Source organism: Camellia sinensis, chromosome 12 (genome assembly GCF_055761805.1).
Source record: "Camellia sinensis isolate YWXY chromosome 12, ASM5576180v1, whole genome shotgun sequence".
Lineage (NCBI taxonomy): Eukaryota > Viridiplantae > Streptophyta > Magnoliopsida > Ericales > Theaceae > Camellia > Camellia sinensis.
The window spans coordinates 164,002,408-164,017,755 of NC_138972.1; the positions used below are offsets into that span (position 1 = coordinate 164,002,408).

Below are 15,348 nucleotides of genomic sequence, written 5' to 3' on the forward strand. Positions count from 1 at the left end.
TAAATGTGATACATGGGATCATTGAACTTGAGTGAGTCTGTGAGTTCAAAGGGATGATAAAGAAAGGCAGAGCACATGAAGGAGGTGCAAAGTGTACAACTAACCATGAAGAAATGAAAGACAGAAGCAAAAAATGTCATCCCTTTCTCAAATAAAAACTTGGCAAGGATGCAGAACCCCCTCAACGACGCACTGGTGGTTACTTTGCACGTCAAGAATTTCAATATCAAGAAGATCTGGATAGACCAGGGGAGTTTTCATGTGAGATAATATACTATGAGACCTTCAAGCGACTGAAGTTGGAAAACAAAGATTTAGCACCAGCAACGTCTCCTTTGGTTAGTTTTAATTCAATGCCTGAATGGTCGGTCGGCAAGATAATTTTGTCGGTCAAAGCAGGCTCGACGGTCAAGCAACTAGAGTTCCAGGTGTTGAAAGTTCCCTCCACTTATAACATGATTCTTGAGAGAGCATGGGTACACGCCATGCGAGCTGTAGCATCAACTTACCATCAAATGGTGTGATTCCCAAACGAAGCAGAAGTGAATGAAGAAGTCTTGGGAGACCAGATCGTGTCCAAGCAATGCCTCGAGATGCTGCCAAAGGGTTCATGCAGATGGTAGAGAAACTAGAAAACAATGAAATGTTTGTAGATGTTGGCAAGGCAGCCGAACAGAATGCTGTGAAAGATCTAGTGGAAGTGAGGATCGATGAGACTGACCCAGAGAGGTTCATTTTGTTCGGCTTATCTTTGTCCAACACTAAAAGAAAGGATATCATGGAGTTATTGATCTTCAATCTCGAAGTGTTTTCCTGGACGCCATATGACATGCCTAGTATTGATCCAAACTTTATTTGTCACCAACTCAATGTCAACCCCGCCAGACCAATTATACAGATGACTTGCAGATCGGCTATACACCACGCCGAAATAATAGTCGAAGAGATGGGGAACCTACAAGAAGCAGAGGCAATCAGGGGGAGTCCATTATCCAAAGTGGATTTCAAACACCGTGGTGGTGCTCAAGAAGAATGGAAAATGGCGTGTTTACGTGGACTACAAAATGGTCAACAAAGCGTGCCTAAAGGATAGCTTTCCTTTACCGAAAAGTGTATATAGTTTGGTTTAATTTGTTTTTTCAAACTTTAGTTTTGAATTTTTTAGTTTTCATATTTTTTTGTCTTTGACACTGTTTTTCTTTGATAACCCCTTCATTTTTCTTTTTAGATTCACTTCATTTGATACTTTTTTTATTTTTTAATTTTACTTTTAGATTTAGATTCACCTAACTAAATACACTTGGAAAATAATTTGTTGCGCATTTTTTTTGAAAAAAAAATTATTAATATTAAATAATACTAATGACAAAAAAAAAAGGAATTTTTTTTAAGGTCCCTAATAAGAGTAATTTACAGCATAAAGGACACCAAAAATAGGAATGATGTCTCAAGTCCCTCACTAACGACAGGCGCGTTTTTAATTTTTTTTTGGATCAAAATACCCTTCACAGATCAACATAGAATGCTCAACTCAATTGCATTCCGACGACTCAATTCATTCCAAACATCCAACCATTTTCATGAGTAAGAGAACATAAGAATTAGGGTTTCACTATCATCTTCACTGTTGCCATTACGGTTTCATTATCTTCTGCCAAACTCTTTTCAATTCATTCCTCACAAATTTCTTTGACCCGTTTTCATTGTTCATCGTCATCTCAGTTCATCTTCATCTCATTGCATCTTCATCTCAAGCCATTTCAGTTCGAAATTAGGGTTTTCATCATCACTCTGGTAAGTTTTCTCCAATCCGACTAGTTTTTCTCCGAAACACAGTTGACTAGCCTTCCATTAATTAGGATTTCAATTTCGTAATAAAAACCTACATGAATTTGAAAAATGTTATTTCTCTAAGTTTCGAACTTATTCTTGAAGATGTTTGTGTGATTTTGTCTGTAAATTTCTCTGTCATTTGAATTTCTCTGGTATTTGCTTGATCTATGTGTTTTCTTTGAATTTTCTTTGGCATGTTTATTCCCCCATTTGTTTCTGGTTATTCCATATTTTTCTCTGGTTTTCTGTAAATTTCTCTGGCATTTTCATATTATGGAATTCATATTTTTTTTGGCTTGCCATTTTAATTTTCTCTGTCATATATGTAATTTTCTCTGGCTTGCCATGTGTAATTTTCTCTGGTATGTTTATTTTGTTCCATTCTTAAATTTTCTATGGCCACATCTCTTTTCTCTTTTGTGTGGTTCTGTCATGTTCCATTTTCTCTAGTTGTTTGTAAATTTCTCTGGCATTTTCATATTATGGAATACAAACGTGTTTAATTTTCTCTAGCTTACCATGTGTAATTTTCTCTGGTATGTTTATTTTGTTCCATTCTTGAATTTTCTCTGGCCACATCACTTTTCTCATTTGTGTGTATCTGTTATGTTCAATTTTCTCTGGTTGTCTATAAATTTCTCTGGCATTTTCATATTATGGAAAGACATTTTCTCTAGTTTGCCTTGTTTAATTTTCTTTGGCATATATGTAATATTTTCTGGCTTACCATGTGTAATTTTCTCTGATATGTTTATTTTGTTCCACACTTGAATTTTCTATGGCCACATCATTTTTCTCCTTTGTGTGTGTCTGTCATGTTCTATTTTCTTTGGTTGTCTGTAAATTTCTCTGGGACTTTTATATTATGGAATGCATTTTTCTCTAGCTTGCCTTGTTAATTTTCTCTGGCATATATGTAATTTCTCCTGGCTTGCCATGTGTAATTTTCTCTGGTATATGTTTGGTTTGTTCCATTCTTGAATTTTCTCTGGCCGCATCACTTTTCTCCTTTGTGTGTGTTTGTTATGTTCCATTTTCTCTTGTTGTCTGTAAATTTCTCTGGGATTTAATGTTGACATCTTTATGTTTTCATTGTCTAACAATGACGAAACGTAAAAGCAGAAAAACACCATAAACACCAAGTAAGAAACAGAAACTCTATAAATAAGATAATCTAATTTGAATATTTCTTAAAACTAACTATACCTATAATTTGTATGCAGTGTGGATTGTGGCCTCTTCATTTGCTACATAATGAGACAATATAGCAACCATGAACCTATCAGCTCAACATTGTCAAAACAAGACATAAGGTTCACGAGGATAGAAAATCATAGAGAGATTTGCGACCAAAATTGGCCGGTCATGGACAGAACCAATTGAAATATCACCAAAAGAAGAACTAAAAGTATAATAGTGAAAGCATACTAGTGAAATGAAGACACTGTACACAATGTAATAAGGAATGACCCTTCAATTTTTTTTTTCGTACATTGAAGAAATGATGTTTTTGACATATATGTATATATATTGTTTTAACTAATGTAAATTTCATAACTATCAATGGTTAAATATTTTTTTTTATAATGCATATTTAGTGGTGATTATCAACACAATCCACGCAAAGAAAATTGTCTAAAGAAATTTTTCTTGTATGAAGTTACCATAATTTCACAGAAAAATTTAACTCGTATTGTGCCAAAAGGGTGCCTATATGATCATGTAATTTGTAATGCACTGTGTTGGTACGAAACAATCATCAAATTCAAAAAACACAATGCACATTGTAGTTTTCTCTGCTATTGGCAAATTTCTCTAGATGAATTTGAGCACACAAAACATAGTGCACTATTAGCAAATTTCTCTGGATGAATTTGACCTCACAAAACATAGTGCAGAAAATAATTTTTTCTGCTAGTGGAAAATTTCTCTAGATGAATTTGCCACAATGCACATAGTAAATTTCTCTGGATGAATTTCACCTCACAAATTTCTCTAGATGAATTTGACCTTACAAAACATAGTGCACAAAGTAATTTTCTCTGTTACTGGCAAATTTCTCTGGATAAATTTGCCACAATGTACATAGCAAATTTCTTTGGATGAATTTGATCTCACAAATTTCTCTACTATTGACAAATTTCACTGGATGAATTTGACCTCACAAAACGTAATGCACATTTCAACAAACACAATGCACATAGCAAATTTCTCTGCTATAGGAAAATTTCTCTGGATCAATTTGATTGGTATTATAAAGGCACTCCCAAGTATGTTTCTAAAAACGCAACATAAAAAGTAATTTTCACTGCTATTAAAAAATTTCTCTGGATGAATTTGACTGGTGTTATATATGCACTGTCCAAAAAGTACATTTCACAAAACAAAATACACAAAGTAATTCTCAAATGTATTATTCAATCAATAAATGTAATATCGTCAACTATTTAACAAAGGTTCCTTTCATGTCCTCTTATTATGGCGATCAATCCTATCACATCGACTACACGTAATCACCCTTTTAAACGCTTCAGTAGAAGCAATTTTGTTCATCTTTGGCCTCCCAGCTGGTCTCTTACTCAATGCAAGTAAAATCATAGCATCATCAATTCAATTCGCATGAAACATTAATGATAATAGTATCATTCCCATATTTGCACAGCAACAACACTGTATTGTCCATCTAAACTAAAACAAAAAATACCAAAAATAACTTGTTCAATATAAAAATACTTCACAAGAACAACATAAAAGTCTAGAAAAATTTCTAATAATTATAATTTTCTCTGGATTGTAATACCTACCTTATAATGTTCTCTGGACTCAAATAAAAGTCCAGAGAAATTTACAAACTTAAATTCACCTTCAAGATAAGAAAAACAAAATTACAGAAGAATTAATGAATCTAGAGAAAATCACAGAGATATTCAATGCTAACTATTAAACACAATCATAGACAAAAATCACACAGAAGATCAGTTATCAAATTATAAGCTTCTCTGTGATTTTCACTGGACTATAAGCTTATAATTTTCTTTGTGTGATTGTGCATTATTGGACTCAAATCAGAATGCAGAGAAATTTCACTGGAATATAAACATACAATTTTCTCTGGAATATGAACATATAATTTTCTCTGGAATACAAAGCAAAGTGTAGAAAAATGAAAAGTGCAGAATAAATGAAAAAAACAGAGCACAAAACTTAAGACAGTGAAGAAAAACAGAGCCGGTCTCCAAACACGAAGAACAAAACTTATCATTGATAAACATGTAACACAGAATGAAAAATCAACGCCATTGTCAATAACAAAGAATGAAAAATCAACTTCAAAAATCAAAAAATAATTCACTAAGCTGGCTTTTCTATCACTTTGATCAAAACTGAAAATAAAAACCTAATTTAAAATAAACTACAAAAACTTATTTGAAATCGAAGTCCATATATACAAATCAAATGAAAAATAAAAAACTTAAACTGATTATTAAACTTACCTGATTCAGCTCTACTGGAAATTCGAGCTTCAACACGACTTCAACTTCTACACGATCAACGAAACTCAACTACTATACGACTACAAAATTCCTATAAAATTTCCACGAAATTTACATCATCGAAATCTCCATCGATCGCCAAGTTCATCCCAAAGTAATCTTCCATAAAAATAGTAACGTAATCTTCAGATTCCAAAATTGAAAATCACGTATAATATACAAAAGGGTAAAATAGGTATTTTATAAACTAAACTAACATTGAGGGACCTTAGACACCAGAAAATATTATTGTGGATCTCTCCTCATACTAAAAGTTGGATAGGGACCTTAGACCAATTTTCCCCCAAAAAAATATATAATAATAGAAAATCATTACATATTTGAATTTATAAAAAATTTTACCAATAATTTACTTCTAATTCTATTTAGATTATTATATATTAAATTTTCATGTAAAAGTATAATCTAAATGTAAAATGTAAAGAAATTCCAATATCTTTAATCACCAAAACTAAGATAATATAAAAAATAAAAAACTAAAGATTTAAAATATAAAACCAACGAAACTGGTTCTTTTTTAGAATTTTGACATCATACCTTGGTTATTAAAGTACCATGTAAAATATTACAGTTCATAAAATATAATTTAAATAAAAAGAAAGTGTATGAAAATAATCTGCAAATGTTTGAGATGAAACGCAAATCTCTGTTTTAAAAACGTATCTACTTTCCTCTGTCTAAATTGGAACGAATGCATACAATTTTAAGATTTAACCAAGATTATTCGCAGTGATTTAATTCATGATGGACAACTATAAATATTATGTATATCAATATAAAAGCAAACACAGGAAATAAGCAGTGATTGGTACCACTAATTTTGAATCACTAACAGCTCTAATGAGCTGAAAAATAATTTTTTTTAAAAAAAGATACAACGCCAAAACATCCCATCATGTGGGATCTACATCAATATTAGAGCTATTAGAGCTCTTGGATTAGTGGTCTAGAACATTTTCCATCACATATCATAGGCATAACAAATTATCTTCTCATAATAAATTGTGCAAAAAATTTAATGAAATCTTTTTCCAAAAATAGTGAGAGTTGGGGCTAAATATTGTTAATCAGTGAGATTCCTCTCAGAATTACACCAAAGGTGGAAAATTGAAAAAAAAAATTACAAATCCATAAAATTAAGATAAAACTACCTTTATCGAGGGAGGTAGGGGAGGAGAGTGGAGAGTATCAAGGGTGAGTGTCGAAGGGAGAGCAAGTGGTGGAGGAGACGTTGTGAGGGTGGAGGCAAAGAGCGGAGGAGGTCGGAGGAAGAGTTGGCAGAGAGTTTGTAGAAGAGATGGAGATAAAGATATTTTGCCCTAATTCCATACATCTGTAAACAAAAAATTCCACCTATAATGTAATTCTCAGAAAATTCCCATTGATTTGCAATACTTGACCCCAAAGTCATATAATAACATCAAACTCTTAGCCCATGATACTGACTGAACCAGGTAACCAGCTGCTTTATTTTTGGCACCAACAATTGATATAAAAAAATAAATAAATAAGTAAAATTTCATTTCCTCACAAATTCCAAACCTAAACATAGCATGAATAAATTATATAGAATTTTTTAGAAAAATTGCTACACAATCTCACATTCCCTATTCACAAGACAGACAAGCAATAGAACTAATCCCTTGCAGTTTCTGACTTTCCCTACAGTTTAGCTGTGCACTCGTGATGGTACACTGCATAGAGACCACAACCCATTCTGTTGATTGAACACACAATAAAAAAATACAGTCCCCACTATGATGCTCAAAAGAATCAAAGGATTTGGCATTCAATTTCCCTTGTAATTATTCAGATGTGCTTGTATATAGCCTCTCTAAGTCTTATAGTTTTATTCCCTGATATCAAGCATACTTACTGTGATGGAACACATGATGCACTCAAACCTCATGACTATAAAATGACTATGGACAAACTGAACGATAGCAGTCTTGTAGCGTGCACTGTTTTAGAAATTGTAATACTAAAATGATATTATAGTTCATGGACTGTTATGGTGCACAATGAAAGTCAGGAAACCTCTGAAATTAAAAGCGTAAGTGTGCTATATGACAAAGGACACCAAGTACAAGTTAAAGGAGATCTCTTTTACAGTGTCCGGCTCCATTTCAGATGGTGACAGTAATAGATCAAAGCAGTGCCCAGATATTGTACAAACCAAAAGCACATTTGTAGGGTCCAAAACAGCTTCTCTGCATGTATCATCACAAACTGCATGAACAAAGAACATAAACCAATAAACTTCAATCAAGTTATGTATAAAAATCTATGCAATTGTACCAAATTTACAAACAAGCAAGGTTGCTATATTCAACAACCACAACTAGTGATGCATACCATGGACCTGTCCGGTCTTCTCACAAACGAATACATCTCCAATTTGATAATAAGAACATGTTTCTCCAGAGCAATCATGATTGGGGACCACCTTATCAGTTAGGCCTCTGCTGCTTTTCCATATAGATACTTGATCAGCAACAGTCTTATCAAGAATAATCTGGTCATCATTCACCTTCAGATACACAAGAAAAATAAATGATAAATGAAGGAAATGCCTTTGTCTTATTGTTATGAGCCTCATTTAAAGAAGTCATCCTGCTATGCATGGTGCATATACACTATAGCAACATCCCAGCTCCACTCCCCCCCCCCTCCCCCCCCCCCCCCGACACACACACACACAAAACACACACACACACACACAAAAAAAAGAAGAAGAAGAAGATAAAAGCAGTCTTTCCAAAATGCGGTCTAGTAAGCGACAATTCTGAGCCAAACAACATGTATGTGAAAATTATGACAAAAAAAGTAAACCTCCGATAAGCTTCCAATAGCATTCTTCATCCGAGAGAGAGAGAGAGACTTGTTCAGGAGGGGGATAAATCAAGCATACCACTAACAGATTATTGTCAAGAAGTCTGCTATAAAAAAATCCTATATCGTCCCATAGATTTGTATGAAATGTACAGAAAAGAAATGAAAGTGATTCCCCATCGCCCCCGTAAAAACACATAAAAGGCAAAAGTTTCAGCCCAACAGCTACCCTTGTTTACCTGAGAAGGGAGAGGTGCTTGGCTTCATTTTGCTGCCTGCATTTGGATGTAATACTCTTTGAGCTCAGAGGGGCAATACCTAACAAATTCAACCATGTCCTCTCCATCACGCTGCAAGAAAGTATTTCTTGTAAACTATAAGTTTCTTAATCTAGCTTTAACAAGGAGCATCAAATGGGTCAGTTAAAAGAAGTTCAAATCAGACTTGGAGAGGAGAGACACAGTACACGAAACTCATAGGCCAAAGGGACAAGTTTCTATAAATAAGAAGGGCCTAAGTTATGAAACATCAATGTTTAATATGATTTTGATATGCTCAACAACAACGATATTTAAGTAGACCCGAAATATACCTGAATGTAAAGCTTTTATCAAGCACACTCTAGCAATTTTTTTGTAGGGGGCAGCAGACCCCATCGCATACGGTACCTATAAAAAAAATTACTAATGCATTATCAAATACATATCTGTTTTAATACACACATACTGACAGATTTATATGTGCAAAAATCAACTCAAACATTAAAACAAAATATTTGGCTGCCATGATAGAAAGTCCTAAAAGAAATGTGGAGGCTTTGTATGTATCCTGATGTATTACTGAGTTTTGACAATGGCACAGTGAAGTTAATAGGAGAGATTAGATCACCAACTGCAATATTCCTTGGTGAAAATTTATGCTTTACGAACTAGGGGATATCATCTAACAACCATAAGCATTACACACAAGCACAATACACATGCAAGTCAAATGAGCAGAACCAACATTTGAGAATCCAATAGGTCTACTAAGACATTTAAGATAACCGCTAAAACCAAATACTTTAAAAATCCTTCTAAAGATATTGCATAATTTAGGAAGAAGATACAAGTTTCTGACATAGCTGTTAGCATTTAACAAGGCAAATACAACATGGGATGTTCTTCATGTAGGAAGAAGATAACCTAAAGAGTTTAAAAGCTTGAGCCTCAACAATACATGATTAGGAATTCACTGGAGTGATATTCCAGCAACAGACATGCACACGCGCATTTTGTGTGTTATCTACAAAAATCTTTTAAAGACCATGTCCCTCAATTCTTATAGCCATGAATAGATAGTTTCCATTCAGAAAAGTAGAAACTAATGGAATGTGTAATTATATCCCCAACCAAATGCATAACTTCACATGCATCCTTTATGTATTCTCTAGTCTAGACTCTAGTTCAAACCATAGAGAGACATCACATAAGCTGGACATTTACCACAAATGACGGAAATAAGCCAAATTTGATGGAAATCAACAACGTAGTTGGAGGTCTCATTTGACAAAGAAAAAAGAAAATATTATTTTAAAACAAAATTTTCATTTACAAACTTACGAATTCTGATGAATAAGCATTCATAAAAATTGATTTGATTCATGGCCATTAGCAAGTTTTTGGAGAAAAAGAGAACACTGTGACAGGAAAAAGCTTTTTATACACATCATATATTCTAATTGAAAAAGCAATCAATAAATACGAAAATGTTTTTCTTCTCAAACTTGAAAGAATGAAACAATGTAGGAATTCAATAAAAATTCAAAACCAACAAAAATATATATAAAAGATGATAAAGAAAACCTCATCACTCACAAGCGACGCCACAAAGACTCATTTGAAGCTGCAAAATTGAGAAATCTACAAACCAGCGCGCATGAAACAAGATCCTGCATAGATTGCCATCATACAAAATAACCCAGATCATAAAACCCCCAAATCTCTAAAAAAAACAAAAACAAAAAACAATACTTTTGCCCTAATATACCAAAAAAAATTTGGCCCAATAATATACATACAGACTCGTACCTCAGAAGAGAGGAATTTGAGGATGTGATGGAAGAGTTCAGGAGGGATCTTGCTGAAGAAACCAGTCTCCATCCTCCTCGGTGTCACTCTGATGTTGAATCTATCGCTACTACCACAATTATCACTCTCTAATATTCTACTCTTCGAAGGAGATGAAGCTTGAAATTTCACAACCGATTTCTCTTCGCCTTCATTGTCCCCCACACGCAACCTCTTCGATTGTCTCTCCTCCTTTTAATTTTCGCCTCTTCCTGAACCAAATCCCCAAAAAATGACCTAATCTACACATGCATATGATTGCCTTGCAGTAGCCTACAAAATGAACATTATTACTTTTTCCCACAAAATAGAAGCTAACTGTTTAACCACTAATTCAACATAAAAAATAAACACAACTATGTATTTGTGATGCATTATGCATGTGCGCATTAGTACATTGAAGTTGATGCTCCATCCACAGATGGGTCTTGCTGGGGTTGCTCTACTCTTGGTTCTTCCTCTCATCAGCAATTTCAGCAGCTTGGGCACTTTCAGGATTATAACCCAGCGGCCGGACATACATAAAGCTCACAGCCTTCATCATTTTCATCTATACACCAAGTCACACACACCGCTACATCAATAGCTTAATCCTTCATGGAAGTGTGTTAGAACAAGTTCAAATCCAAGAGCATCTCCAATCCTAACTCTCTTTTTTCACGAAATTAGAGTAAAAATTTGTTTAAAAGCTTGATCTGGTATGGAACACTCCAATCCTTCTTCTTTTTTTCATGAAATCTTTTTGAAAAGTTGCAAACTTATCCTAAAAATCTGTTTTAACCTTTTTTATGAAAGAAAATCGTCTCCAATCTTTGTTCTTCTAAAATTTTTGTCAAAATCAAAATTTAGTAAAAATATGACTTTTTGGAACTTTGATGAGGGATTTGGTTCATCCTTCATTTGGTAAAAATTTCGCCTATGCTCTGATTTGATACAAGTTCAATGAAATGATTAGAGCTTACTTTTAGCTCTTTATTCATCAAATTCAGAGAAACTCAACAGCATTCATTGTCTCCATATATCCAATAAGTCAAAGGTAACTAGTGAAATCACATATATATATATATATATACATTTCATTTATGTGAATTTAAATCTGGGTATACGTGATTACCTTTTCTTTCTCTTTTTTGGAGACGAGCAGCCTGGCAGAAGAATTCCTGCTCATGGGCAAACTGCAAAGAGATAGATTTGGGGGAGATAGTTAAAACAAAGAAATGGGTTATTGAATTGAAGAAAATTGAGAAATGGGTAATTGAATTTAAGAAAATTTAAGAAAATTGAGAAATGGGTAATTGAATTGAAGAAAATTGAAAAGAAACCTCGTGGGCTACTTCTTCGGCGCGGCGTTCGCGCTGGACGTGGGTCTGTTCGGCGATCCATTTGCGGCGCTGGTTGGGGTAGGAGAGAGGGTGCCATGGCTTCTGGTTGAGGTAGGAGTGAGACCCCGCGGTGCCCGATTTGGTCTTGAAATCAACGTCACCGCCTTTGTCCGAGAACCTCTTGCACACCCTCAACCTTCTTCTTCTTCCTCCATCCTTCTGTGTAGCCTTGATTTTGGTCATGTGCTGATTGATTGATTTTTATCAGATGAGAGTCGCAGAATCTGAAAAAATCCCTAGACTTTACGGGCTCGCGCGCGCGCACACACAAACACACAAACACACACACAGGAGTTATATCATTATTTCTATATTGGAAATTCTTCCATGTAAGCTCAGATTTACATGGGTATGTATGCGTATATATATTTCGAATTTGTGTTTGTGGTCGATACGATCTTTCTCGCCTGAATCGAGACTTTTCATTTCCACAACCCATTTCCAGAATCTTATCGCGAGTGTTTTCATTTCCAAGACCCATTTCCATTAACTTATCCTGCGTTAGTTCAATTGAACTGGTCGTTCTGACATTTTTACTCCAGTCACAATTTCTCTGACCTGATTGAACTTTTCTATTTTTCAGACTGCTTCCTTTTGATTGTCTCAACGCCTAGTTGACCGGACTGAACTGCTTTGCTGATCTGTTTTACTCCGGCCAGAATTGCCCACAAAAATGTCTACACAAGAAGGCGATCTTTGGTTGGACAATCTAAGTCCGAGCTTCTTCGACGGTGACTTTCTTTTTTTTTTTTATTCATTTTTTTTTTTTTTTATTCATGTTCGACGGTGACTTTCTCCTTCGTATATTTTACGAGTTTTGCTTTATTTAAGGGTTTCTGATGTAGCACCATAGCAGTAGTGTCTTATTTTATTACGAGGAATACAAAAAAATGCCAATCAATGTAGTTTTTTTTTTTTATGTTATATTTTTTTTATAACAAATAAATCATATATGATAGTATAAGAAAACCTAATAAATTAAATTCACAAAATCATAATAATGAATATAAAATACAACACAGGCCAATACAAAAAATCTCTTATAATAAATACAAACACAATGAATCAAATTCACGCACATAAAAAGATTCGAAGTACTAACTTCTTAGAAAATATATAAAAGTTTTCAACGGTATATTTTTGCAAAATTTTCACATCCAACATATGTTTCATTTCATCAATTTATTTATTTATTTAGGATTTTTCAATTTTTTGATATCTTCTTTGATTCCATATTTTATCTTTAATGATAAATTATATTTTGTCCCCTTTTATATTTGATCACTTTATCATTTTGGCCCTCAAAATTTTTTTTTTCTCATTAATGTTTGAAGTTTTTTTCAATTTTCTTTTAAAATTAATTTTTATTCAAAATTAGACAAAAAATGCTATGTTGTTAACTGCTACATGATAAAAAAAATATATTATATTGAGATTTAGGTTTTCAATTACTTTTTTACACTACGTGGCTATAAATATGTCATTTTTTTTTGTTTAATTTTAAAAATAAATTAATTTTTAAAATAAATTAGAAAAAAACTCATGAAAAGGCAAAAGTGGGGGAAAAAAATTGAATGGCTGAAATGAAAAAAGTGACCAAAATAAAGGGCAAAGTGTAATTTGTCCTATCTATCATTTATTGTTTAATCACGGTTAGCTTCACTCTGACCGTTGTTTAATTTCGGGAAAGTTTTATATACACCAATGGTACATTGTATGTAGTCTAATTATATCATTTTCTTATTTAATTTTGATTTATTTTTTTTCAGTTATAACATTATTTTAATAATGATTTATAAAATTTTAAATTTTCTTATTTAGTTATGATTAATTTTTTTAATTATATCTCATGTTATATTGAATTATAATATATATTTTAGTTATGACTCAAAAAAATTAAAACTATACTATTTTTTTAGTATTATTATATGTATTAATTAGTATACTGACATATATTATGATATTATTGTTGACCTTATCCATTATTAAGAAAATGGTTAAAAACTAAATTTTTAACTTTTTTTTTTTGAAAAAAATATATAAAAAAATGTGAAAAATAATATAACTTGAAATAAATTAAAAAGATAAAAAATAACTTTTAACCTACTCCTAAAAAAAATAAAAAAAATAAAACATATATATTAACATATAGCATACCAAGCATATAACATTTTTCAAATTTTTTTTTTTAGTGCTTAACTTCGAATTGAAGAAAGGAGAGCGAGTATCGTCACTTTGCACGGAGACAAAAACCACCACAGTAGTTATAAGATATCACCATTGCTTAGAAAGAGAGAGAGAGAGAGAGAAAAACTTCAAACGTCAAGAAAAAGCGCAAAAACCAGTTCAATTCAATTATTTTTCTTTTTTAACTGTTTTCAGGTATGCCATCTACTTTGTCAATACATAGTATCATCAATCATATATATATATACACGCAATGAAATAAATAAAATAAATAAAATATTTATTATATATTGTGTGCTAGTCAAGTGGTAAGAGTCTTATTCATTTGGCATAAGTCTAAAGTTCAAGTCCCTACTCTCATCTATTTAATTTTTTTTTTAATTTTAAATAAAAAAGTAGACACGTGGCAGCATAAAAAACAAAGGTTTCAGGACACCATAAGAGGTGTTCACTGTATAATTTTAAATAAAAAAGTAGACACGTGGCAGCATAAAAAACAAAGGCTTCAGGGCACCATAAGAGGTGTTCAGTTTATAATTTTAAATAAAAAATTAGACAAGTGGCAGCATAAAAAACAAAAGTTTCAAAACACCATAAGAGGTGTTCACTTTATAATAGTATAGAAGATAGATTTTATTGCTTATGTCCACCTAGTTTATTATTTTATTGCTTATGTCCACCATAGTAGTAGTTTCCATAGATTCGGAACAGAGTAGCAGTTTCAGGAAATGGCTTTATATTGCTTTATATTTTTGGTCATTGCTTTTACCTTTCCAAATCTGGTTGTTTCTTAGTTAGGTCTATAATTTGCTTATAAATATTGGGTGTAAGCCTTAGGGCTCTTCAGTTTTTTGATCATTAATCTATTTCAAGTTTTATACTCTTCATTCCAACTTTGGTTAATTCTTTGTGAATCAACTTTTGTTGAGCCTTTAAACTCGGTATTCTTGGAGAATCAACGGGTCTAGAGAGGTCTTATTTCCGGTATTCTTGTTTGAATCAACGGATTTTAAGATTGTTACTATTGTTATGACTCGCGCTGCATCAGCTTCTTTATTCACCTCAATTTCTTTTGCTTTGTTTAGGTGTTTCTACACAAGAAGGCGATGATTGGAGGGCCTATCTTAATGAGTATCCTTATGGCCGAGAAGGCGAATTAGAACAAACTCTGCCGGGGAGGACGACGGCTCCAATATTTGACCATGCTTCAAAAATCGAGCATGTGCTCGAAAAATTATGCAGTCAGCAATCTTTCCATCTGCTCGTTCAATTCTGGACCCCCAAAATATTGAACGGCCAGTATTCGCTTAAAACTCAAAATTCACAGTTTTTTCTTAAAACGTCTGATGATGCACTTTGTGGGTATCGGAAGATATCTAGTGAGCTTGACATTAACTGTGGAGAAGACTCCTGCTTTCTCGGAGCGGTATTCAGTTGCCAAATGCCCAAGGT

The 15,348-nt window shown here is 33.1% G+C and overlaps 1 pseudogene across 1 annotated transcript; it reads right to left on the reverse strand.

Moving 5' to 3' along the window:
- Positions 1-7,351: 7,351 nt before the first annotated feature.
- Positions 7,352-11,363, reverse strand: LOC145803403 (F-box protein SKIP31-like; annotated as a pseudogene). The gene is made up of 6 exons (XR_014345508.1): positions 10,289-11,363; positions 10,076-10,149; positions 8,812-8,887; positions 8,459-8,569; positions 7,743-7,917; positions 7,352-7,616 (listed from the first exon to the last, which is right to left on the reverse strand). The product of XR_014345508.1 is annotated as an F-box protein SKIP31-like (transcript).
- Positions 11,364-15,348: the final 3,985 nt, after the last annotated feature.